A 22,822-nucleotide genomic window follows, 5' to 3' on the forward strand; every position below is an offset into this window, starting at 1 on the left:
CCCCCTGCCTTAATTGGTTCTCCTCCCTTCCAACGGTGTTGAGGCGGGTGGGAACAGCCGGGGGTTGAGGGTACTGTGCTAAAAGAGGTGGAGTTATGCAGATCTAAAACGCGTGGATTGCAGCAGCAGCAAGCCGAAAAGTGCAGGCATGTGAGGGATCTAGAGGTTGACAGCATGTCTTCTTAACGGGAGTCCAGGTGGCCATCTCCACAAATGGACTTTTCAGAATCCTTGGGTGGCACCGTAGTCGGAAACCAATTCTGGTTATCGCTTCTCGGCCTTTTGGCTAAGATCAAGTGTAGTATCTGTTCTTATCAGTTTAATATCTGATACGTCCCCTATCTGGGGACCATATATTAAATGGATTTTTAGAACAGGGAGATGGAAAAAAAGCTTGCTCTGTCCACTCCACGCATTGACCTGGTATTGCAGTATCTCCAGGACCGGTGCACCCCTTCTTTAATGCAGTTTCTAAAATCAGAAAGAATTGAATTCAATGCTTTTTGTTCATTTGGCTTGTTTGTCGGATTTTGGGATGGACTCTTTGGCTTTGCTTTTCTTCTCCTCATTGGATTTTTCATGTTAAAAGTTGCAGAAGCCAGATGACAAGCTCATTTTGGTTCAACTTCAGCAACTGTGCATTGCATTGCCATGTAATGTAATGCAATGCTATCTATCTAGCTCTCCCTCTATACTTCCTTTTGGATAAACAGACATATTAGGCAAGCATTTTGGAGCTTTCACCTAAATAACTACAGGTGGTGAGATAAGCTGCACAATATAATTGACCTTTCAGTATATTGTTGCACACACACCATCTATTTAGCAAATGCCCTTGTTATCAACAGCAGCCTTTTAAACTCACCTGAGCTAACAGGTATGTGAGCTGGTTACTCTGCTGCGCTTAAAATTTCTTTTTTGGTTTGCTACAATGCCTTTTCTGAAACGTTGTCTCCCTCTGCTGGAACACTGACTTCTTTCATTTAATGCCTGCAGACTATAAAAGAGAAACCAACCCAAAAAGTTTGGTTGATTAGTCTGTGGCATTCTTTTAAACTGTTGCTTATGGCGGTCTCTGTGAGCTTCTCAGTGACATTCAGCCATCCAGGTATCCCGCCTGCAGTAGACGGAATGTGGCAATGGAACGCTGGCTGCGCGTGTCATAATAGGCTCTGAGCCTTTATATACCTGCGCACAGCAGCAGCCACCTTCAGTCTGCTGCTGGACAGCCAGCAGCAGCAGCAGCAGCAGGAGAGGTAATTAATCAGCAACCCTCCTGCTAAGGGTAGACAGCTGCTCGTTCCACCCCCCCCCCCCCGCCTTAATTGGTTCTCCTCCCTTCCAACGGTGTTGAGGCGGGTGGGAACAGCCGGGGGTTGAGGGTACTGTGCTAAAAGAGGTGGAGTTATGCAGATCTAAAACGCGTGGATTGCAGCAGCAGCAAGCCGAAAAGTGCAGGCATGTGAGGGATCTAGAGGTTGACAGCATGTCTTCTTAACGGGAGTCCAGGTGGCCATCTCCACAAATGGACTTTTCAGAATCCTTGGGTGGCACCGTAGTCGGAAACCAATTCTGGTTATCGCTTCTCGGCCTTTTGGCTAAGATCAAGTGTAGTATCTGTTCTTATCAGTTTAATATCTGATACGTCCCCTATCTGGGGACCATATATTAAATGGATTTTTAGAACAGGGAGATGGAAAAAGAGCTTGCTCTGTCCACTCCACGCATTGACCTGGTATTGCAGTATCTCCAGGACCGGTGCACCCCTTCTTTAATGCAGTTTCTAAAATCAGAAAGAATTGAATTCAATGCTTTTTGTTCATTTGGCTTGTTTGTCGGATTTTGGGATGGACTCTTTGGCTTTGCTTTTCTTCTCCTCATTGGATTTTTCATGTTAAAAGTTGCAGAAGCCAGATGACAAGCTCATTTTGGTTCAACTTCAGCAACTGTGCATTGCATTGCCATGTAATGTAATGCAATGCTATCTATCTAGCTCTCCCTCTATACTTCCTTTTGGATAAACAGACATATTAGGCAAGCATTTTGGAGCTTTCACCTAAATAACTACAGGTGGTGAGATAAGCTGCACAATATAATTGACCTTTCAGTATATTGTTGCACACACACCATCTATTTAGCAAATGCCCTTGTTATCAACAGCAGCCTTTTAAACTCACCTGAGCTAACAGGTATGTGAGCTGGTTACTCTGCTGCGCTTAAAATTTCTTTTTTGGTTTGCTACAATGCCTTTTCTGAAACGTTGTCTCCCTCTGCTGGAACACTGACTTCTTTCATTTAATGCCTGCAGACTATAAAAGAGAAACCAACCCAAAAAGTTTGGTTGATTAGTCTGTGGCATTCTTTTAAACTGTTGCTTATGGCGGTCTCTGTGAGCTTCTCAGTGACATTCAGCCATCCAGGTATCCCGCCTGCAGTAGACGGAATGTGGCAATGGAACGCTGGCTGCGCGTGTCATAATAGGCTCTGAGCCTTTATATACCTGCGCACAGCAGCAGCCACCTTCAGTCTGCTGCTGGACAGCCAGCAGCAGCAGCAGCAGCAGGAGAGGTAATTAATCAGCAACCCTCCTGCTAAGGGTAGACAGCTGCTCGTTCCACCCCCCCCCCCCCCGCCTTAATTGGTTCTCCTCCCTTCCAACGGTGTTGAGGCGGGTGGGAACAGCCGGGGGTTGAGGGTACTGTGCTAAAAGAGGTGGAGTTATGCAGATCTAAAACGCGTGGATTGCAGCAGCAGCAAGCCGAAAAGTGCAGGCATGTGAGGGATCTAGAGGTTGACAGCATGTCTTCTTAACGGGAGTCCAGGTGGCCATCTCCACAAATGGACTTTTCAGAATCCTTGGGTGGCACCGTAGTCGGAAACCAATTCTGGTTATCGCTTCTCGGCCTTTTGGCTAAGATCAAGTGTAGTATCTGTTCTTATCAGTTTAATATCTGATACGTCCCCTATCTGGGGACCATATATTAAATGGATTTTTAGAACAGGGAGATGGAAAAAGAGCTTGCTCTGTCCACTCCACGCATTGACCTGGTATTGCAGTATCTCCAGGACCGGTGCACCCCTTCTTTAATGCAGTTTCTAAAATCAGAAAGAATTGAATTCAATGCTTTTTGTTCATTTGGCTTGTTTGTCGGATTTTGGGATGGACTCTTTGGCTTTGCTTTTCTTCTCCTCATTGGATTTTTCATGTTAAAAGTTGCAGAAGCCAGATGACAAGCTCATTTTGGTTCAACTTCAGCAACTGTGCATTGCATTGCCATGTAATGTAATGCAATGCTATCTATCTAGCTCTCCCTCTATACTTCCTTTTGGATAAACAGACATATTAGGCAAGCATTTTGGAGCTTTCACCTAAATAACTACAGGTGGTGAGATAAGCTGCACAATATAATTGACCTTTCAGTATATTGTTGCACACACACCATCTATTTAGCAAATGCCCTTGTTATCAACAGCAGCCTTTTAAACTCACCTGAGCTAACAGGTATGTGAGCTGGTTACTCTGCTGCGCTTAAAATTTCTTTTTTGGTTTGCTACAATGCCTTTTCTGAAACGTTGTCTCCCTCTGCTGGAACACTGACTTCTTTCATTTAATGCCTGCAGACTATAAAAGAGAAACCAACCCAAAAAGTTTGGTTGATTAGTCTGTGGCATTCTTTTAAACTGTTGCTTATGGCGGTCTCTGTGAGCTTCTCAGTGACATTCAGCCATCCAGGTATCCCGCCTGCAGTAGACGGAATGTGGCAATGGAACGCTGGCTGCGCGTGTCATAATAGGCTCTGAGCCTTTATATACCTGCGCACAGCAGCAGCCACCTTCAGTCTGCTGCTGGACAGCCAGCAGCAGCAGCAGCAGCAGGAGAGGTAATTAATCAGCAACCCTCCTGCTAAGGGTAGACAGCTGCTCGTTCCACCCCCCCCCCCCCCGCCTTAATTGGTTCTCCTCCCTTCCAACGGTGTTGAGGCGGGTGGGAACAGCCGGGGGTTGAGGGTACTGTGCTAAAAGAGGTGGAGTTATGCAGATCTAAAACGCGTGGATTGCAGCAGCAGCAAGCCGAAAAGTGCAGGCATGTGAGGGATCTAGAGGTTGACAGCATGTCTTCTTAACGGGAGTCCAGGTGGCCATCTCCACAAATGGACTTTTCAGAATCCTTGGGTGGCACCGTAGTCGGAAACCAATTCTGGTTATCGCTTCTCGGCCTTTTGGCTAAGATCAAGTGTAGTATCTGTTCTTATCAGTTTAATATCTGATACGTCCCCTATCTGGGGACCATATATTAAATGGATTTTTAGAACAGGGAGATGGAAAAAGAGCTTGCTCTGTCCACTCCACGCATTGACCTGGTATTGCAGTATCTCCAGGACCGGTGCACCCCTTCTTTAATGCAGTTTCTAAAATCAGAAAGAATTGAATTCAATGCTTTTTGTTCATTTGGCTTGTTTGTCGGATTTTGGGATGGACTCTTTGGCTTTGCTTTTCTTCTCCTCATTGGATTTTTCATGTTAAAAGTTGCAGAAGCCAGATGACAAGCTCATTTTGGTTCAACTTCAGCAACTGTGCATTGCATTGCCATGTAATGTAATGCAATGCTATCTATCTAGCTCTCCCTCTATACTTCCTTTTGGATAAACAGACATATTAGGCAAGCATTTTGGAGCTTTCACCTAAATAACTACAGGTGGTGAGATAAGCTGCACAATATAATTGACCTTTCAGTATATTGTTGCACACACACCATCTATTTAGCAAATGCCCTTGTTATCAACAGCAGCCTTTTAAACTCACCTGAGCTAACAGGTATGTGAGCTGGTTACTCTGCTGCGCTTAAAATTTCTTTTTTGGTTTGCTACAATGCCTTTTCTGAAACGTTGTCTCCCTCTGCTGGAACACTGACTTCTTTCATTTAATGCCTGCAGACTATAAAAGAGAAACCAACCCAAAAAGTTTGGTTGATTAGTCTGTGGCATTCTTTTAAACTGTTGCTTATGGCGGTCTCTGTGAGCTTCTCAGTGACATTCAGCCATCCAGGTATCCCGCCTGCAGTAGACGGAATGTGGCAATGGAACGCTGGCTGCGCGTGTCATAATAGGCTCTGAGCCTTTATATACCTGCGCACAGCAGCAGCCACCTTCAGTCTGCTGCTGGACAGCCAGCAGCAGCAGCAGCAGCAGGAGAGGTAATTAATCAGCAACCCTCCTGCTAAGGGTAGACAGCTGCTCGTTCCACCCCCCCCCCCCGCCTTAATTGGTTCTCCTCCCTTCCAACGGTGTTGAGGCGGGTGGGAACAGCCGGGGATTGAGGGTACTGTGCTAAAAGAGGTGGAGTTATGCAGATCTAAAACGCGTGGATTGCAGCAGCAGCAAGCCGAAAAGTGCAGGCATGTGAGGGATCTAGAGGTTGACAGCATGTCTTCTTAACGGGAGTCCAGGTGGCCATCTCCACAAATGGACTTTTCAGAATCCTTGGGTGGCACCGTAGTCGGAAACCAATTCTGGTTATCGCTTCTCGGCCTTTTGGCTAAGATCAAGTGTAGTATCTGTTCTTATCAGTTTAATATCTGATACGTCCCCTATCTGGGGACCATATATTAAATGGATTTTTAGAACAGGGAGATGGAAAAAGAGCTTGCTCTGTCCACTCCACGCATTGACCTGGTATTGCAGTATCTCCAGGACCGGTGCACCCCTTCTTTAATGCAGTTTCTAAAATCAGAAAGAATTGAATTCAATGCTTTTTGTTCATTTGGCTTGTTTGTCGGATTTTGGGATGGACTCTTTGGCTTTGCTTTTCTTCTCCTCATTGGATTTTTCATGTTAAAAGTTGCAGAAGCCAGATGACAAGCTCATTTTGGTTCAACTTCAGCAACTGTGCATTGCATTGCCATGTAATGTAATGCAATGCTATCTATCTAGCTCTCCCTCTATACTTCCTTTTGGATAAACAGACATATTAGGCAAGCATTTTGGAGCTTTCACCTAAATAACTACAGGTGGTGAGATAAGCTGCACAATATAATTGACCTTTCAGTATATTGTTGCACACACACCATCTATTTAGCAAATGCCCTTGTTATCAACAGCAGCCTTTTAAACTCACCTGAGCTAACAGGTATGTGAGCTGGTTACTCTGCTGCGCTTAAAATTTATTTTTTGGTTTGCTACAATGCCTTTTCTGAAACGTTGTCTCCCTCTGCTGGAACACTGACTTCTTTCATTTAATGCCTGCAGACTATAAAAGAGAAACCAACCCAAAAAGTTTGGTTGATTAGTCTGTGGCATTCTTTTAAACTGTTGCTTATGGCGGTCTCTGTGAGCTTCTCAGTGACATTCAGCCATCCAGGTATCCCGCCTGCAGTAGACGGAATGTGGCAATGGAACGCTGGCTGCGCGTGTCATAATAGGCTCTGAGCCTTTATATACCTGCGCACAGCAGCAGCCACCTTCAGTCTGCTGCTGGACAGCCAGCAGCAGCAGCAGCAGGAGAGGTAATTAATCAGCAACCCTCCTGCTAAGGGTAGACAGCTGCTCGTTCCACCCCCCCCCCGCCTTAATTGGTTCTCCTCCCTTCCAACGGTGTTGAGGCGGGTGGGAACAGCCGGGGGTTGAGGGTACTGTGCTAAAATAGGTGGAGTTATGCAGATCTAAAACGCGTGGATTGCAGCAGCAGCAAGCCGAAAAGTGCAGGCATGTGAGGGATCTAGAGGTTGACAGCATGTCTTCTTAACGGGAGTCCAGGTGGCCATCTCCACAAATGGACTTTTCAGAATCCTTGGGTGGCACCGTAGTCGGAAACCAATTCTGGTTATCGCTTCTCGGCCTTTTGGCTAAGATCAAGTGTAGTATCTGTTCTTATCAGTTTAATATCTGATACGTCCCCTATCTGGGGACCATATATTAAATGGATTTTTAGAACAGGGAGATGGAAAAAGAGCTTGCTCTGTCCACTCCACGCATTGACCTGGTATTGCAGTATCTCCAGGACCGGTGCACCCCTTCTTTAATGCAGTTTCTAAAATCAGAAAGAATTGAATTCAATGCTTTTTGTTCATTTGGCTTGTTTGTCGGATTTTGGGATGGACTCTTTGGCTTTGCTTTTCTTCTCCTCATTGGATTTTTCATGTTAAAAGTTGCAGAAGCCAGATGACAAGCTCATTTTGGTTCAACTTCAGCAACTGTGCATTGCATTGCCATGTAATGTAATGCAATGCTATCTATCTAGCTCTCCCTCTATACTTCCTTTTGGATAAACAGACATATTAGGCAAGCATTTTGGAGCTTTCACCTAAATAACTACAGGTGGTGAGATAAGCTGCACAATATAATTGACCTTTCAGTATATTGTTGCACACACACCATCTATTTAGCAAATGCCCTTGTTATCAACAGCAGCCTTTTAAACTCACCTGAGCTAACAGGTATGTGAGCTGGTTACTCTGCTGCGCTTAAAATTTCTTTTTTGGTTTGCTACAATGCCTTTTCTGAAACGTTGTCTCCCTCTGCTGGAACACTGACTTCTTTCATTTAATGCCTGCAGACTATAAAAGAGAAACCAACCCAAAAAGTTTGGTTGATTAGTCTGTGGCATTCTTTTAAACTGTTGCTTATGGCGGTCTCTGTGAGCTTCTCAGTGACATTCAGCCATCCAGGTATCCCGCCTGCAGTAGACGGAATGTGGCAATGGAACGCTGGCTGCGCGTGTCATAATAGGCTCTGAGCCTTTATATACCTGCGCACAGCAGCAGCCACCTTCAGTCTGCTGCTGGACAGCCAGCAGCAGCAGCAGCAGCAGGAGAGGTAATTAATCAGCAACCCTCCTGCTAAGGGTAGACAGCTGCTCGTTCCACCCCCCCCCCCCGCCTTAATTGGTTCTCCTCCCTTCCAACGGTGTTGAGGCGGGTGGGAACAGCCGGGGATTGAGGGTACTGTGCTAAAAGAGGTGGAGTTATGCAGATCTAAAACGCGTGGATTGCAGCAGCAGCAAGCCGAAAAGTGCAGGCATGTGAGGGATCTAGAGGTTGACAGCATGTCTTCTTAACGGGAGTCCAGGTGGCCATCTCCACAAATGGACTTTTCAGAATCCTTGGGTGGCACCGTAGTCGGAAACCAATTCTGGTTATCGCTTCTCGGCCTTTTGGCTAAGATCAAGTGTAGTATCTGTTCTTATCAGTTTAATATCTGATACGTCCCCTATCTGGGGACCATATATTAAATGGATTTTTAGAACAGGGAGATGGAAAAAGAGCTTGCTCTGTCCACTCCACGCATTGACCTGGTATTGCAGTATCTCCAGGACCGGTGCACCCCTTCTTTAATGCAGTTTCTAAAATCAGAAAGAATTGAATTCAATGCTTTTTGTTCATTTGGCTTGTTTGTCGGATTTTGGGATGGACTCTTTGGCTTTGCTTTTCTTCTCCTCATTGGATTTTTCATGTTAAAAGTTGCAGAAGCCAGATGACAAGCTCATTTTGGTTCAACTTCAGCAACTGTGCATTGCATTGCCATGTAATGTAATGCAATGCTATCTATCTAGCTCTCCCTCTATACTTCCTTTTGGATAAACAGACATATTAGGCAAGCATTTTGGAGCTTTCACCTAAATAACTACAGGTGGTGAGATAAGCTGCACAATATAATTGACCTTTCAGTATATTGTTGCACACACACCATCTATTTAGCAAATGCCCTTGTTATCAACAGCAGCCTTTTAAACTCACCTGAGCTAACAGGTATGTGAGCTGGTTACTCTGCTGCGCTTAAAATTTCTTTTTTGGTTTGCTACAATGCCTTTTCTGAAACGTTGTCTCCCTCTGCTGGAACACTGACTTCTTTCATTTAATGCCTGCAGACTATAAAAGAGAAACCAACCCAAAAAGTTTGGTTGATTAGTCTGTGGCATTCTTTTAAACTGTTGCTTATGGCGGTCTCTGTGAGCTTCTCAGTGACATTCAGCCATCCAGGTATCCCGCCTGCAGTAGACGGAATGTGGCAATGGAACGCTGGCTGCGCGTGTCATAATAGGCTCTGAGCCTTTATATACCTGCGCACAGCAGCAGCCACCTTCAGTCTGCTGCTGGACAGCCAGCAGCAGCAGCAGCAGCAGGAGAGGTAATTAATCAGCAACCCTCCTGCTAAGGGTAGACAGCTGCTCGTTCCACCCCCCCCCCCCCCGCCTTAATTGGTTCTCCTCCCTTCCAACGGTGTTGAGGCGGGTGGGAACAGCCGGGGATTGAGGGTACTGTGCTAAAAGAGGTGGAGTTATGCAGATCTAAAACGCGTGGATTGCAGCAGCAGCAAGCCGAAAAGTGCAGGCATGTGAGGGATCTAGAGGTTGACAGCATGTCTTCTTAACGGGAGTCCAGGTGGCCATCTCCACAAATGGACTTTTCAGAATCCTTGGGTGGCACCGTAGTCGGAAACCAATTCTGGTTATCGCTTCTCGGCCTTTTGGCTAAGATCAAGTGTAGTATCTGTTCTTATCAGTTTAATATCTGATACGTCCCCTATCTGGGGACCATATATTAAATGGATTTTTAGAACAGGGAGATGGAAAAAGAGCTTGCTCTGTCCACTCCACGCATTGACCTGGTATTGCAGTATCTCCAGGACCGGTGCACCCCTTCTTTAATGCAGTTTCTAAAATCAGAAAGAATTGAATTCAATGCTTTTTGTTCATTTGGCTTGTTTGTCGGATTTTGGGATGGACTCTTTGGCTTTGCTTTTCTTCTCCTCATTGGATTTTTCATGTTAAAAGTTGCAGAAGCCAGATGACAAGCTCATTTTGGTTCAACTTCAGCAACTGTGCATTGCATTGCCATGTAATGTAATGCAATGCTATCTATCTAGCTCTCCCTCTATACTTCCTTTTGGATAAACAGACATATTAGGCAAGCATTTTGGAGCTTTCACCTAAATAACTACAGGTGGTGAGATAAGCTGCACAATATAATTGACCTTTCAGTATATTGTTGCACACACACCATCTATTTAGCAAATGCCCTTGTTATCAACAGCAGCCTTTTAAACTCACCTGAGCTAACAGGTATGTGAGCTGGTTACTCTGCTGCGCTTAAAATTTCTTTTTTGGTTTGCTACAATGCCTTTTCTGAAACGTTGTCTCCCTCTGCTGGAACACTGACTTCTTTCATTTAATGCCTGCAGACTATAAAAGAGAAACCAACCCAAAAAGTTTGGTTGATTAGTCTGTGGCATTCTTTTAAACTGTTGCTTATGGCGGTCTCTGTGAGCTTCTCAGTGACATTCAGCCATCCAGGTATCCCGCCTGCAGTAGACGGAATGTGGCAATGGAACGCTGGCTGCGCGTGTCATAATAGGCTCTGAGCCTTTATATACCTGCGCACAGCAGCAGCCACCTTCAGTCTGCTGCTGGACAGCCAGCAGCAGCAGCAGCAGGAGAGGTAATTAATCAGCAACCCTCCTGCTAAGGGTAGACAGCTGCTCGTTCCACCCCCCCCCCGCCTTAATTGGTTCTCCTCCCTTCCAACGGTGTTGAGGCGGGTGGGAACAGCCGGGGGTTGAGGGTACTGTGCTAAAATAGGTGGAGTTATGCAGATCTAAAACGCGTGGATTGCAGCAGCAGCAAGCCGAAAAGTGCAGGCATGTGAGGGATCTAGAGGTTGACAGCATGTCTTCTTAACGGGAGTCCAGGTGGCCATCTCCACAAATGGACTTTTCAGAATCCTTGGGTGGCACCGTAGTCGGAAACCAATTCTGGTTATCGCTTCTCGGCCTTTTGGCTAAGATCAAGTGTAGTATCTGTTCTTATCAGTTTAATATCTGATACGTCCCCTATCTGGGGACCATATATTAAATGGATTTTTAGAACAGGGAGATGGAAAAAGAGCTTGCTCTGTCCACTCCACGCATTGACCTGGTATTGCAGTATCTCCAGGACCGGTGCACCCCTTCTTTAATGCAGTTTCTAAAATCAGAAAGAATTGAATTCAATGCTTTTTGTTCATTTGGCTTGTTTGTCGGATTTTGGGATGGACTCTTTGGCTTTGCTTTTCTTCTCCTCATTGGATTTTTCATGTTAAAAGTTGCAGAAGCCAGATGACAAGCTCATTTTGGTTCAACTTCAGCAACTGTGCATTGCATTGCCATGTAATGTAATGCAATGCTATCTATCTAGCTCTCCCTCTATACTTCCTTTTGGATAAACAGACATATTAGGCAAGCATTTTGGAGCTTTCACCTAAATAACTACAGGTGGTGAGATAAGCTGCACAATATAATTGACCTTTCAGTATATTGTTGCACACACACCATCTATTTAGCAAATGCCCTTGTTATCAACAGCAGCCTTTTAAACTCACCTGAGCTAACAGGTATGTGAGCTGGTTACTCTGCTGCGCTTAAAATTTCTTTTTTGGTTTGCTACAATGCCTTTTCTGAAACGTTGTCTCCCTCTGCTGGAACACTGACTTCTTTCATTTAATGCCTGCAGACTATAAAAGAGAAACCAACCCAAAAAGTTTGGTTGATTAGTCTGTGGCATTCTTTTAAACTGTTGCTTATGGCGGTCTCTGTGAGCTTCTCAGTGACATTCAGCCATCCAGGTATCCCGCCTGCAGTAGACGGAATGTGGCAATGGAACGCTGGCTGCGCGTGTCATAATAGGCTCTGAGCCTTTATATACCTGCGCACAGCAGCAGCCACCTTCAGTCTGCTGCTGGACAGCCAGCAGCAGCAGCAGCAGCAGGAGAGGTAATTAATCAGCAACCCTCCTGCTAAGGGTAGACAGCTGCTCGTTCCACCCCCCCCCCGCCTTAATTGGTTCTCCTCCCTTCCAACGGTGTTGAGGCGGGTGGGAACAGCCGGGGATTGAGGGTACTGTGCTAAAAGAGGTGGAGTTATGCAGATCTAAAACGCGTGGATTGCAGCAGCAGCAAGCCGAAAAGTGCAGGCATGTGAGGGATCTAGAGGTTGACAGCATGTCTTCTTAACGGGAGTCCAGGTGGCCATCTCCACAAATGGACTTTTCAGAATCCTTGGGTGGCACCGTAGTCGGAAACCAATTCTGGTTATCGCTTCTCGGCCTTTTGGCTAAGATCAAGTGTAGTATCTGTTCTTATCAGTTTAATATCTGATACGTCCCCTATCTGGGGACCATATATTAAATGGATTTTTAGAACAGGGAGATGGAAAAAGAGCTTGCTCTGTCCACTCCACGCATTGACCTGGTATTGCAGTATCTCCAGGACCGGTGCACCCCTTCTTTAATGCAGTTTCTAAAATCAGAAAGAATTGAATTCAATGCTTTTTGTTCATTTGGCTTGTTTGTCGGATTTTGGGATGGACTCTTTGGCTTTGCTTTTCTTCTCCTCATTGGATTTTTCATGTTAAAAGTTGCAGAAGCCAGATGACAAGCTCATTTTGGTTCAACTTCAGCAACTGTGCATTGCATTGCCATGTAATGTAATGCAATGCTATCTATCTAGCTCTCCCTCTATACTTCCTTTTGGATAAACAGACATATTAGGCAAGCATTTTGGAGCTTTCACCTAAATAACTACAGGTGGTGAGATAAGCTGCACAATATAATTGACCTTTCAGTATATTGTTGCACACACACCATCTATTTAGCAAATGCCCTTGTTATCAACAGCAGCCTTTTAAACTCACCTGAGCTAACAGGTATGTGAGCTGGTTACTCTGCTGCGCTTAAAATTTCTTTTTTGGTTTGCTACAATGCCTTTTCTGAAACGTTGTCTCCCTCTGCTGGAACACTGACTTCTTTCATTTAATGCCTGCAGACTATAAAAGAGAAACCAACCCAAAAAGTTTGGTTGATTAGTCTGTGGCATTCTTTTAAACTGTTGCTTATGGCGGTCTCTGTGAGCTTCTCAGTGACATTTAGCCATCCAGGTATCCCGCCTGCAGTAGACGGAATGTGGCAATGGAACGCTGGCTGCGCGTGTCATAATAGGCTCTGAGCCTTTATATACCTGCGCACAGCAGCAGCCACCTTCAGTCTGCTGCTGGACAGCCAGCAGCAGCAGCAGCAGGAGAGGTAATTAATCAGCAACCCTCCTGCTAAGGGTAGACAGCTGCTCGTTCCACCCCCCCCCCCCCCCCCGCCTTAATTGGTTCTCCTCCCTTCCAACGGTGTTGAGGCGGGTGGGAACAGCCGGGGGTTGAGGGTACTGTGCTAAAATAGGTGGAGTTATGCAGATCTAAAACGCGTGGATTGCAGCAGCAGCAAGCCGAAAAGTGCAGGCATGTGAGGGATCTAGAGGTTGACAGCATGTCTTCTTAACGGGAGTCCAGGTGGCCATCTCCACAAATGGACTTTTCAGAATCCTTGGGTGGCACCGTAGTCGGAAACCAATTCTGGTTATCGCTTCTCGGCCTTTTGGCTAAGATCAAGTGTAGTATCTGTTCTTATCAGTTTAATATCTGATACGTCCCCTATCTGGGGACCATATATTAAATGGATTTTTAGAACAGGGAGATGGAAAAAGAGCTTGCTCTGTCCACTCCACGCATTGACCTGGTATTGCAGTATCTCCAGGACCGGTGCACCCCTTCTTTAATGCAGTTTCTAAAATCAGAAAGAATTGAATTCAATGCTTTTTGTTCATTTGGCTTGTTTGTCGGATTTTGGGATGGACTCTTTGGCTTTGCTTTTCTTCTCCTCATTGAATTTTTCATGTTAAAAGTTGCAGAAGCCAGATGACAAGCTCATTTTGGTTCAACTTCAGCAACTGTGCATTGCATTGCCATGTAATGTAATGCAATGCTATCTATCTAGCTCTCCCTCTATACTTCCTTTTGGATAAACAGACATATTAGGCAAGCATTTTGGAGCTTTCACCTAAATAACTACAGGTGGTGAGATAAGCTGCACAATATAATTGACCTTTCAGTATATTGTTGCACACACACCATCTATTTAGCAAATGCCCTTGTTATCAACAGCAGCCTTTTAAACTCACCTGAGCTAACAGGTATGTGAGCTGGTTACTCTGCTGCGCTTAAAATTTCTTTTTTGGTTTGCTACAATGCCTTTTCTGAAACGTTGTCTCCCTCTGCTGCAACACTGACTTCTTTCATTTAATGCCTGCAGACTATAAAAGAGAAACCAACCCAAAAAGTTTGGTTGATTAGTCTGTGGCATTCTTTTAAACTGTTGCTTATGGCGGTCTCTGTGAGCTTCTCAGTGACATTCAGCCATCCAGGTATCCCGCCTGCAGTAGACGGAATGTGGCAATGGAACGCTGGCTGCGCGTGTCATAATAGGCTCTGAGCCTTTATATACCTGCGCACAGCAGCAGCCACCTTCAGTCTGCTGCTGGACAGCCAGCAGCAGCAGCAGCAGCAGGAGAGGTAATTAATCAGCAACCCTCCTGCTAAGGGTAGACAGCTGCTCGTTCCACCCCCCCCCCCGGCCTTAATTGGTTCTCCTCCCTTCCAACGGTGTTGAGGCGGGTGGGAACAGCCGGGGGTTGAGGGTACTGTGCTAAAATAGGTGGAGTTATGCAGATCTAAAACGCGTGGATTGCAGCAGCAGCAAGCCGAAAAGTGCAGGCATGTGAGGGATCTAGAGGTTGACAGCATGTCTTCTTAACGGGAGTCCAGGTGGCCATCTCCACAAATGGACTTTTCAGAATCCTTGGGTGGCACCGTAGTCGGAAACCAATTCTGGTTATCGCTTCTCGGCCTTTTGGCTAAGATCAAGTGTAGTATCTGTTCTTATCAGTTTAATATCTGATACGTCCCCTATCTGGGGACCATATATTAAATGGATTTTTAGAACAGGGAGATGGAAAAAGAGCTTGCTCTGTCCACTCCACGCATTGACCTGGTACTGCAGTATCTCCAGGACCGGTGCACCCCTTCTTTAATGCAGTTTCTAAAATCAGAAAGAATTGAATTCAATGCTTTTTGTTCATTTGGCTTGTTTGTCGGATTTTGGGATGGACTCTTTGGCTTTGCTTTTCTTCTCCTCATTGGATTTTTCATGTTAAAAGTTGCAGAAGCCAGATGACAAGCTCATTTTGGTTCAACTTCAGCAACTGTGCATTGCATTGCCATGTAATGTAATGCAATGCTATCTATCTAGCTCTCCCTCTATACTTCCTTTTGGATAAACAGACATATTAGGCAAGCATTTTGGAGCTTTCACCTAAATAACTACAGGTGGTGAGATAAGCTGCACAATATAATTGACCTTTCAGTATATTGTTGCACACACACCATCTATTTAGCAAATGCCCTTGTTATCAACAGCAGCCTTTTAAACTCACCTGAGCTAACAGGTATGTGAGCTGGTTACTCTGCTGCGCTTAAAATTTCTTTTTTGGTTTGCTACAATGCCTTTTCTGAAACGTTGTCTCCCTCTGCTGGAACACTGACTTCTTTCATTTAATGCCTGCAGACTATAAAAGAGAAACCAACCCAAAAAGTTTGGTTGATTAGTCTGTGGCATTCTTTTAAACTGTTGCTTATGGCGGTCTCTGTGAGCTTCTCAGTGACATTCAGCCATCCAGGTATCCCGCCTGCAGTAGACGGAATGTGGCAATGGAACGCTGGCTGCGCGTGTCATAATAGGCTCTGAGCCTTTATATACCTGCGCACAGCAGCAGCCACCTTCAGTCTGCTGCTGGACAGCCAGCAGCAGCAGCAGCAGCAGGAGAGGTAATTAATCAGCAACCCTCCTGCTAAGGGTAGACAGCTGCTCGTTCCACCCCCCCCCCCCCGCCTTAATTGGTTCTCCTCCCTTCCAACGGTGTTGAGGCGGGTGGGAACAGCCGGGGGTTGAGGGTACTGTGCTAAAAGAGGTGGAGTTATGCAGATCTAAAACGCGTGGATTGCAGCAGCAGCAAGCCGAAAAGTGCAGGCATGTGAGGGATCTAGAGGTTGACAGCATGTCTTCTTAATGGGAGTCCAGGTGGCCATCTCCACAAATGGACTTTTCAGAATCCTTGGGTGGCACCGTAGTCGGAAACCAATTCTGGTTATCGCTTCTCGGCCTTTTGGCTAAGATCAAGTGTAGTATCTGTTCTTATCAGTTTAATATCTGATACGTCCCCTATCTGGGGACCATATATTAAATGGATTTTTAGAACAGGGAGATGGAAAAAGAGCTTGCTCTGTCCACTCCACGCATTGACCTGGTATTGCAGTATCTCCAGGACCGGTGCACCCCTTCTTTAATGCAGTTTCTAAAATCAGAAAGAATTGAATTCAATGCTTTTTGTTCATTTGGCTTGTTTGTCGGATTTTGGGATGGACTCTTTGGCTTTGCTTTTCTTCTCCTCATTGGATTTTTCATGTTAAAAGTTGCAGAAGCCAGATGACAAGCTCATTTTGGTTCAACTTCAGCAACTGTGCATTGCATTGCCATGTAATGTAATGCAATGCTATCTATCTAGCTCTCCCTCTATACTTCCTTTTGGATAAACAGACATATTAGGCAAGCATTTTGGAGCTTTCACCTAAATAACTACAGGTGGTGAGATAAGCTGCACAATATAATTGACCTTTCAGTATATTGTTGCACACACACCATCTATTTAGCAAATGCCCTTGTTATCAACAGCAGCCTTTTAAACTCACCTGAGCTAACAGGTATGTGAGCTGGTTACTCTGCTGCGCTTAAAATTTCTTTTTTGGTTTGCTACAATGCCTTTTCTGAAACGTTGTCTCCCTCTGCTGGAACACTGACTTCTTTCATTTAATGCCTGCAGACTATAAAAGAGAAACCAACCCAAAAAGTTTGGTTGATTAGTCTGTGGCATTCTTTTAAACTGTTGCTTATGGCGGTCTCTGTGAGCTTCTCAGTGACATTCAGCCATCCAGGTATCCCGCCTGCAGTAGACGGAATGTGGCAATGGAACGCTGGCTGCGCGTGTCATAATAGGCTCTGAGCCTTTATATACCTGCGCACAGCAGCAGCCACCTTCAGTCTGCTGCTGGACAGCCAGCAGCAGCAGCAGCAGGAGAGGTAATTAATCAGCAACCCTCCTGCTAAGGGTAGACAGCTGCTCGTTCCACCCCCCCCCCCCGCCTTAATTGGTTCTCCTCCCTTCCAACGGTGTTGAGGCGGGTGGGAACAGCCGGGGGTTGAGGGTACTGTGCTAAAAGAGGTGGAGTTATGCAGATCTAAAACGCGTGGATTGCAGCAGCAGCAAGCCGAAAAGTGCAGGCATGTGAGGGATCTAGAGGTTGACAGCATGTCTTCTTAATGGGAGTCCAGGTGGCCATCTCCACAAATGGACTTTTCAGAATCCTTGGGTGGCACCGTAGTCGGAAACCAATTCTGGTTATCGCTTCTCGGCCTTTTGGCTAAGATCAAGTGTAGTATCTGTTCTTATCAGTTTAATATCTGATACGTCCCCTATCTGGGGACCATATATTAAATGGATTTTTAGAACAGGGAGATGGAAAAAGAGCTTGCTCTGTCCACTCCACGCATTGACCTGGTATTGCAGTATCTCCAGGACCGGTGCACCCCTTCTTTAATGCAGTTTCTAAAATCAGAAAGAATTGAATTCAATGCTTTTTGTTCATTTGGCTTGTTTGTCGGATTTTGGGATGGACTCTTTGGCTTTGCTTTTCTTCTCCTCATTGGATTTTTCATGTTAAAAGTTGCAGAAGCCAGATGACAAGCTCATTTTGGTTCAACTTCAGCAACTGTGCATTGCATTGCCATGTAATGTAATGCAATGCTATCTATCTAGCTCTCCCTCTATACTTCCTTTTGGATAAACAGACATATTAGGCAAGCATTTTGGAGCTTTCACCTAAATAACTACAGGTGGTGAGATAAGCTGCACAATATAATTGACCTTTCAGTATATTGTTGCACACACACCATCTATTTAGCAAATGCCCTTGTTATCAACAGCAGCCTTTTAAACTCACCTGAGCTAACAGGTATGTGAGCTGGTTACTCTGCTGCGCTTAAAATTTCTTTTTTGGTTTGCTACAATGCCTTTTCTGAAACGTTGTCTCCCTCTGCTGGAACACTGACTTCTTTCATTTAATGCCTGCAGACTATAAAAGAGAAACCAACCCAAAAAGTTTGGTTGATTAGTCTGTGGCATTCTTTTAAACTGTTGCTTATGGCGGTCTCTGTGAGCTTCTCAGTGACATTCAGCCATCCAGGTATCCCGCCTGCAGTAGACGGAATGTGGCAATGGAACGCTGGCTGCGCGTGTCATAATAGGCTCTGAGCCTTTATATACCTGCGCACAGCAGCAGCCACCTTCAGTCTGCTGCTGGACAGCCAGCAGCAGCAGCAGCAGGAGAGGTAATTAATCAGCAACCCTCCTGCTAAGGGTAGACAGCTGCTCGTTCCACCCCCCCCCCCCGCCTTAATTGGTTCTCCTCCCTTCCAACGGTGTTGAGGCGGGTGGGAACAGCCGGGGGTTGAGGGTACTGTGCTAAAAGAGGTGGAGTTATGCAGATCTAAAACGCGTGGATTGCAGCAGCAGCAAGCCGAAAAGTGCAGGCATGTGAGGGATCTAGAGGTTGACAGCATGTCTTCTTAACGGGAGTCCAGGTGGCCATCTCCACAAATGGACTTTTCAGAATCCTTGGGTGGCACCGTAGTCGGAAACCAATTCTGGTTATCGCTTCTCGGCCTTTTGGCTAAGATCAAGTGTAGTATCTGTTCTTATCAGTTTAATATCTGATACGTCCCCTATCTGGGGACCATATATTAAATGGATTTTTAGAACAGGGAGATGGAAAAAGAGCTTGCTCTGTCCACTCCACGCATTGACCTGGTATTGCAGTATCTCCAGGACCGGTGCACCCCTTCTTTAATGCAGTTTCTAAAATCAGAAAGAATTGAATTCAATGCTTTTTGTTCATTTGGCTTGTTTGTCGGATTTTGGGATGGACTCTTTGGCTTTGCTTTTCTTCTCCTCATTGGATTTTTCATGTTAAAAGTTGCAGAAGCCAGATGACAAGCTCATTTTGGTTCAACTTCAGCAACTGTGCATTGCATTGCCATGTAATGTAATGCAATGCTATCTATCTAGCTCTCCCTCTATACTTCCTTTTGGATAAACAGACATATTAGGCAAGCATTTTGGAGCTTTCACCTAAATAACTACAGGTGGTGAGATAAGCTGCACAATATAATTGACCTTTCAGTATAGTGTTGCACACACACCATCTATTTAGCAAATGCCCTTGTTATCAACAGCAGCTTTTTAAACTCACCTGAGCTAACAGGTATGTGAGCTGGTTACTCTGCTGCGCTTAAAATTTCTTTTTTGGTTTGCTACAATGCCTTTTCTGAAACGTTGTCTCCCTCTGCTGGAACACTGACTTCTTTCATTTAATGCCTGCAGACTATAAAAGAGAAACCAACCCAAAAAGTTTGGTTGATTAGTCTGTGGCATTCTTTTAAACTGTTGCTTATGGCGGTCTCTGTGAGCTTCTCAGTGACATTCAGCCATCCAGGTATCCCGCCTGCAGTAGACGGAATGTGGCAATGGAACGCTGGCTGCGCGTGTCATAATAGGCTCTGAGCCTTTATATACCTGCGCACAGCAGCAGCCACCTTCAGTCTGCTGCTGGACAGCCAGCAGCAGCAGCAGCAGGAGAGGTAATTAATCAGCAACCCTCCTGCTAAGGGTAGACAGCTGCTCGTTCCACCCCCCCCCCCCGCCTTAATTGGTTCTCCTCCCTTCCAACGGTGTTGAGGCGGGTGGGAACAGCCGGGGGTTGAGGGTACTGTGCTAAAAGAGGTGGAGTTATGCAGATCTAAAACGCGTGGATTGCAGCAGCAGCAAGCCGAAAAGTGCAGGCATGTGAGGGATCTAGAGGTTGACAGCATGTCTTCTTAACGGGAGTCCAGGTGGCCATCTCCACAAATGGACTTTTCAGAATCCTTGGGTGGCACCGTAGTCGGAAACCAATTCTGGTTATCGCTTCTCGGCCTTTTGGCTAAGATCAAGTGTAGTATCTGTTCTTATCAGTTTAATATCTGATACGTCCCCTATCTGGGGACCATATATTAAATGGATTTTTAGAACAGGGAGATGGAAAAAGAGCTTGCTCTGTCCACTCCACGCATTGACCTGGTATTGCAGTATCTCCAGGACCGGTGCACCCCTTCTTTAATGCAGTTTCTAAAATCAGAAAGAATTGAATTCAATGCTTTTTGTTCATTTGGCTTGTTTGTCGGATTTTGGGATGGACTCTTTGGCTTTGCTTTTCTTCTCCTCATTGGATTTTTCATGTTAAAAGTTGCAGAAGCCAGATGACAAGCTCATTTTGGTTCAACTTCAGCAACTGTGCATTGCATTGCCATGTAATGTAATGCAATGCTATCTATCTAGCTCTCCCTCTATACTTCCTTTTGGATAAACAGACATATTAGGCAAGCATTTTGGAGCTTTCACCTAAATAACTACAGGTGGTGAGATAAGCTGCACAATATAATTGACCTTTCAGTATAGTGTTGCACACACACCATCTATTTAGCAAATGCCCTTGTTATCAACAGCAGCTTTTTAAACTCACCTGAGCTAACAGGTATGTGAGCTGGTTACTCTGCTGCGCTTAAAATTTCTTTTTTGGTTTGCTACAATGCCTTTTCTGAAACGTTGTCTCCCTCTGCTGGAACACTGACTTCTTTCATTTAATGCCTGCAGACTATAAAAGAGAAACCAACCCAAAAAGTTTGGTTGATTAGTCTGTGGCATTCTTTTAAACTGTTGCTTATGGCGGTCTCTGTGAGCTTCTCAGTGACATTCAGCCATCCAGGTATCCCGCCTGCAGTAGACGGAATGTGGCAATGGAACGCTGGCTGCGCGTGTCATAATAGGCTCTGAGCCTTTATATACCTGCGCACAGCAGCAGCCACCTTCAGTCTGCTGCTGGACAGCCAGCAGCAGCAGCAGCAGCAGGAGAGGTAATTAATCAGCAACCCTCCTGCTAAGGGTAGACAGCTGCTCGTTCCACCCCCCCCCCCGCCTTAATTGGTTCTCCTCCCTTCCAACGGTGTTGAGGCGGGTGGGAACAGCCGGGGGTTGAGGGTACTGTGCTAAAAGAGGTGGAGTTATGCAGATCTAAAACGCGTGGATTGCAGCAGCAGCAAGCCGAAAAGTGCAGGCATGTGAGGGATCTAGAGGTTGACAGCATGTCTTCTTAACGGGAGTCCAGGTGGCCATCTCCACAAATGGACTTTTCAGAATCCTTGGGTGGCACCGTAGTCGGAAACCAATTCTGGTTATCGCTTCTCGGCCTTTTGGCTAAGATCAAGTGTAGTATCTGTTCTTATCAGTTTAATATCTGATACGTCCCCTATCTGGGGACCATATATTAAATGGATTTTTAGAACAGGGAGATGGAAAAAGAGCTTGCTCTGTCCACTCCACGCATTGACCTGGTATTGCAGTATCTCCAGGACCGGTGCACCCCTTCTTTAATGCAGTTTCTAAAATCAGAAAGAATTGAATTCAATGCTTTTTGTTCATTTGGCTTGTTTGTCGGATTTTGGGATGGACTTTTTGGCTTTGCTTTTCTTCTCCTCATTGGATTTTTCATGTTAAAAGTTGCAGAAGCCAGATGACAAGCTCATTTTGGTTCAACTTCAGCAACTGTGCATTGCATTGCCATGTAATGTAATGCAATGCTATCTATCTAGCTCTCCCTCTATACTTCCTTTTGGATAAACAGACATATTAGGCAAGCATTTTGGAGCTTTCACCTAAATAACTACAGGTGGTGAGATAAGCTGCACAATATAATTGACCTTTCAGTATATTGTTGCACACACACCATCTATTTAGCAAATGCCCTTGTTATCAACAGCAGCCTTTTAAACTCACCTGAGCTAACAGGTATGTGAGCTGGTTACTCTGCTGCGCTTAAAATTTCTTTTTTGGTTTGCTACAATGCCTTTTCTGAAACGTTGTCTCCCTCTGCTGGAACACTGACTTCTTTCATTTAATGCCTGCAGACTATAAAAGAGAAACCAACCCAAAAAGTTTGGTTGATTAGTCTGTGGCATTCTTTTAAACTGTTGCTTATGGCGGTCTCTGTGAGCTTCTCCATTCAGCCATCCAGGTATCCCGCCTGCAGTAGACGGAATGTGGCAATGGAACGCTGGCTGCGCGTGTCATAATAGGCTCTGAGCCTTTATATACCTGCGCACAGCAGCAGCCACCTTCAGTCTGCTGCTGGACAGCCAGCAGCAGCAGCAGCAGCAGGAGAGGTAATTAATCAGCAACCCTCCTGCTAAGGGTAGACAGCTGCTCGTTCCACCCCCCCCCCCGCCTTAATTGGTTCTCCTCCCTTCCAACGGTGTTGAGGCGGGTGGGAACAGCCGGGGGTTGAGGGTACTGTGCTAAAAGAGGTGGAGTTATGCAGATCTAAAACGCGTGGATTGCAGCAGCAGCAAGCCGAAAAGTGCAGGCATGTGAGGGATCTAGAGGTTGACAGCATGTCTTGTTAACGGGAGTCCAGGTGGCCATCTCCACAAATGGACTTTTCAGAATCCTTGGGTGGCACCGTAGTCGGAAACCAATTCTGGTTATCGCTTCTCGGCCTTTTGGCTAAGATCAAGTGTAGTATCTGTTCTTATCAGTTTAATATCTGATACGTCCCCTATCTGGGGACCATATATTAAATGGATTTTTAGAACAGGGAGATGGAAAAAGAGCTTGCTCTGTCCACTCCACGCATTGACCTGGTATTGCAGTATCTCCAGGACCGGTGCACCCCTTCTTTAATGCAGTTTCTAAAATCAGAAAGAATTGAATTCAATGCTTTTTGTTCATTTGGCTTGTTTGTCGGATTTTGGGATGGACTCTTTGGCTTTG

At 45.4% G+C, this 22,822-nt stretch overlaps 18 non-coding genes across 18 annotated transcripts; all 18 read left to right on the plus strand.

Annotated features, from left to right (window-relative positions):
• The first annotated feature begins 266 nt into the window (after positions 1–266).
• On the plus strand, positions 267–457 carry LOC141238977 (U2 spliceosomal RNA). Its single transcript, XR_012304418.1, has one exon. It is a non-coding gene; the product is annotated as a U2 spliceosomal RNA (small nuclear RNA).
• A 1,121-nt stretch (positions 458–1,578) lies between these two features.
• On the plus strand, positions 1,579–1,769 carry LOC141238599 (U2 spliceosomal RNA). Its single transcript, XR_012304054.1, has one exon. It is a non-coding gene; the product is annotated as a U2 spliceosomal RNA (small nuclear RNA).
• Positions 1,770–2,891: 1,122 nt separating this feature from the next.
• Positions 2,892–3,082, plus strand: LOC141238601 (U2 spliceosomal RNA). The gene has a single exon (XR_012304056.1). It is a non-coding gene; the product is annotated as a U2 spliceosomal RNA (small nuclear RNA).
• Positions 3,083–4,204: 1,122 nt separating this feature from the next.
• On the plus strand, positions 4,205–4,395 carry LOC141238602 (U2 spliceosomal RNA). Its single transcript, XR_012304057.1, has one exon. It is a non-coding gene; the product is annotated as a U2 spliceosomal RNA (small nuclear RNA).
• A 1,120-nt stretch (positions 4,396–5,515) lies between these two features.
• On the plus strand, positions 5,516–5,706 carry LOC141238603 (U2 spliceosomal RNA). Its single transcript, XR_012304058.1, has one exon. It is a non-coding gene; the product is annotated as a U2 spliceosomal RNA (small nuclear RNA).
• Positions 5,707–6,821: 1,115 nt separating this feature from the next.
• LOC141238604 (U2 spliceosomal RNA) lies at positions 6,822–7,012 on the plus strand. Its single transcript, XR_012304059.1, has one exon. It is a non-coding gene; the product is annotated as a U2 spliceosomal RNA (small nuclear RNA).
• Positions 7,013–8,132: 1,120 nt separating this feature from the next.
• On the plus strand, positions 8,133–8,323 carry LOC141238605 (U2 spliceosomal RNA). The gene has a single exon (XR_012304060.1). It is a non-coding gene; the product is annotated as a U2 spliceosomal RNA (small nuclear RNA).
• Positions 8,324–9,445: 1,122 nt separating this feature from the next.
• LOC141238606 (U2 spliceosomal RNA) lies at positions 9,446–9,636 on the plus strand. The gene has a single exon (XR_012304061.1). It is a non-coding gene; the product is annotated as a U2 spliceosomal RNA (small nuclear RNA).
• Positions 9,637–10,751: 1,115 nt separating this feature from the next.
• On the plus strand, positions 10,752–10,942 carry LOC141238607 (U2 spliceosomal RNA). The gene has a single exon (XR_012304062.1). It is a non-coding gene; the product is annotated as a U2 spliceosomal RNA (small nuclear RNA).
• Positions 10,943–12,060: 1,118 nt separating this feature from the next.
• Positions 12,061–12,251, plus strand: LOC141238608 (U2 spliceosomal RNA). The gene has a single exon (XR_012304063.1). It is a non-coding gene; the product is annotated as a U2 spliceosomal RNA (small nuclear RNA).
• Positions 12,252–13,373: 1,122 nt separating this feature from the next.
• Positions 13,374–13,564, plus strand: LOC141238609 (U2 spliceosomal RNA). The gene has a single exon (XR_012304064.1). It is a non-coding gene; the product is annotated as a U2 spliceosomal RNA (small nuclear RNA).
• A 1,120-nt stretch (positions 13,565–14,684) lies between these two features.
• LOC141238937 (U2 spliceosomal RNA) lies at positions 14,685–14,875 on the plus strand. Its single transcript, XR_012304380.1, has one exon. It is a non-coding gene; the product is annotated as a U2 spliceosomal RNA (small nuclear RNA).
• Positions 14,876–15,996: 1,121 nt separating this feature from the next.
• On the plus strand, positions 15,997–16,187 carry LOC141238610 (U2 spliceosomal RNA). The gene has a single exon (XR_012304065.1). It is a non-coding gene; the product is annotated as a U2 spliceosomal RNA (small nuclear RNA).
• Positions 16,188–17,304: 1,117 nt separating this feature from the next.
• Positions 17,305–17,495, plus strand: LOC141238613 (U2 spliceosomal RNA). Its single transcript, XR_012304067.1, has one exon. It is a non-coding gene; the product is annotated as a U2 spliceosomal RNA (small nuclear RNA).
• A 1,117-nt stretch (positions 17,496–18,612) lies between these two features.
• LOC141238614 (U2 spliceosomal RNA) lies at positions 18,613–18,803 on the plus strand. The gene has a single exon (XR_012304068.1). It is a non-coding gene; the product is annotated as a U2 spliceosomal RNA (small nuclear RNA).
• A 1,117-nt stretch (positions 18,804–19,920) lies between these two features.
• Positions 19,921–20,111, plus strand: LOC141238615 (U2 spliceosomal RNA). Its single transcript, XR_012304069.1, has one exon. It is a non-coding gene; the product is annotated as a U2 spliceosomal RNA (small nuclear RNA).
• Positions 20,112–21,230: 1,119 nt separating this feature from the next.
• On the plus strand, positions 21,231–21,421 carry LOC141238616 (U2 spliceosomal RNA). Its single transcript, XR_012304070.1, has one exon. It is a non-coding gene; the product is annotated as a U2 spliceosomal RNA (small nuclear RNA).
• Positions 21,422–22,535: 1,114 nt separating this feature from the next.
• Positions 22,536–22,726, plus strand: LOC141238617 (U2 spliceosomal RNA). The gene has a single exon (XR_012304071.1). It is a non-coding gene; the product is annotated as a U2 spliceosomal RNA (small nuclear RNA).
• Positions 22,727–22,822: the final 96 nt, after the last annotated feature.

The sequence above is a fragment of the Phyllobates terribilis genome, unplaced genomic scaffold (assembly GCF_046119375.1).
Source record: "Phyllobates terribilis strain yellow unplaced genomic scaffold, ASM4611937v1 Scaffold_763__1_contigs__length_703860, whole genome shotgun sequence".
NCBI lineage: Eukaryota > Metazoa > Chordata > Amphibia > Anura > Dendrobatidae > Phyllobates > Phyllobates terribilis.